We start from the raw sequence: 2,539 nt of genomic DNA, 5'->3' as shown, positions 1-2,539 counted from the left end.
AAATTACAAGAGTTTATAAACGCGTGCACATATGCGGTACATAATATACGGCCTACAGATGAAGAATCATTAGTACAAGCGATCTTATATACAAAACTAAAAGGAAAGGCAATGCAGGATTTTGAAACGCGGGATATACAAACATTCGCTCAATTAAAGCAGCAATTAGAAGATTGCTATCAAGCCAAACAGAGCACCACTCATTTGCAGATTGAATTTAATACGCTCAAACAAAAACCACACGAAAGTGCGCATGCTTTTGGGCAACGAGTCGATCTATTAGCCGTGAAGATATATGACTCTATGATCGAAGGAGAAGATCACTCCAGTATGTTTAAACGCGCGATCCAGCAAACGATACAAAAACAAGCTTTAATTAACTTCTAAATAGGATTGCGCGACGAATTAAAAATACTAGTACGTTCGCAACGATATGCAACGTTACAAGAAGCCATAACGGGAGCAAGCGCGGAAGAAAATCTCATAGGGCCGACCGCGACAAAAACGGGCGCCTCGCCATACAAAAATAAGCCAGGATATGCGAGACAGCCCCAAAATCAGAGCGTACAATGTTTTAAATGTGGAAAAACTGGTCATTATGGACGGGAATGCCGAAGCCAAGGAAACGCATTACCTAAACCTAGCAAACCTGCACAAGTAAATGCACTGCAGAAATATTGCAATTATTGCAAAAAATCGGGGCATAACCGAGATGAGTGTTGGACATTAAAAGGGCGAAGTCACACCCCCAACACCAATAAATCTAGAAAAAACAAAAAAAAGCAACAATTGAAAGTGCCAAACCGAAGGAAGAACGCTGACTCTGCAAGCAACGAAAACGAGCAAGAGGAGGCGAGAGGAAAACAACCACGACCTGCCTCAGAATATCGGGTTACACATATCAAAAGTGTGCCATACTGCCGTACGAAGCCAGAACTGTTATTAACAAGGTTATCCATACGAGAGGTAAAACCCGGAGCATCGAATATGCTATATGATTCTGGTTTAACAATTTCATTAATAAAGCTAAACGCGTTAAAAGATGACGCCCCAGTCTATGAAAATCGCACAGCTCTCACCGGAATCACGGGACACAAAATACACACACTCGGAAAAGTGTATGCGACCATTGAAACAAATAAATGAAAAATTAAACACGTATTTTATGTGGTAGGAGAGGACATGGCCATAAAATACGATAGAATCCTAGGAATAGATTTCCTACGGAACCACACCGCATCTTGCGATTACGAGCAAATGCAATTAAAAATAAAGGAAGAAACTTTTAAATTGCACCCGTATGGAAAGGTCACACTAAAGCCTCGCAGCGAGACTATAATAGAGGCAATTACGGATAAGAATGAAGAAGGTATCGTACAAGCAAGACAGATGAAACCAGGAGTTTATATTGGAAACTGCCTAGTGAAACCGGAAAATCATATTTGCATTGTAAGCGTAATAAATACTACAGACGAGGGAATTGAAATACCGATTCCACAAGTTACGCTGGAAGAACTAGAAACAGATACTCATACGAAAATACATGCAACAATGACGGGAAAAGAAACTAAACCTGCTGTATCTCGAAACGAACGCATCTGACTAGCATTGCGTACGCAGCACTTAAACGCCGAGGAAAAACGATCACTCCAACACATATGCGAAGAATACGGCGATTTATTTCACTTAGAAGGAGAGCCATTATCGTGTACTGCAGCAGTAAAACACGAAATAAATACACGCGCTGATGCTGCGCCTGTGAATGTAAGATCATACCGACTTTCAAACAAGCATAAAGCGGAAGTAAATCGGCAAGTACAAGAAATGTTAAAAAACAAAATAATTGAAAGCAGTACTAGCCAATGGAATGCACCGTTGTTAGTGGTACCTAAAAAAGCTGACGCAGCCGGAAATCCAAGGCTCCGAGTAGTTGTAGACTTTCGGAAGCTAAACGATCTAACGATAGGCGACTCATTCCCACTGCCGAATATCACTGATATACTTGATCAGTTGGGGAACGCCAAGTATTTTACTACGCTAGATCTGGCATCTGGGTATCACCAGATTCCGATGGCCGAACGAGATAAACACAAAACGGTATTTTCGACACCTCACGGCCACTACGAATTCAATCGCATGCCGTTCGGACTAAAGAGCGCACCCGCAACGTTCCAGCAGTTAATGACTTCTGTACTAACTGGCCTACAGGGAATTAAATGTCTTGTGTATCTAGATGACATAGTAGTGTATGGACCTAGCCTGGAGGACCTCAACAAACGATTAAGAGAGGTGCTACAAAGACTCCGAAAAAACTGTTTAAAATTACAACCGGAGAAGTGTGAATTCTTGCGCAAGGAAGTGATCTACCTAGGCCACATTATATCGGAGAATGGAATTTCTCTAGACCCGTCAAAACTAGTAGCGATAAAAGAATTTCCTACGCCAAAAAGAGTTAAGGACGTGCAATCATTTACCGGCTTAGCCGGTTACTATAGAAGATTCATAAAATATTTCTCGAAGATAGCCAAACCGTTAACAA

This window comes from Temnothorax americanus, unplaced genomic scaffold, assembly GCF_048541705.1.
Source record: "Temnothorax americanus isolate GAGA-0224 unplaced genomic scaffold, ASM4854170v1 Scaffold128, whole genome shotgun sequence".
Lineage (NCBI taxonomy): Eukaryota > Metazoa > Arthropoda > Insecta > Hymenoptera > Formicidae > Temnothorax > Temnothorax americanus.
Note: the sequence above shows the minus strand (reverse complement) of the source record.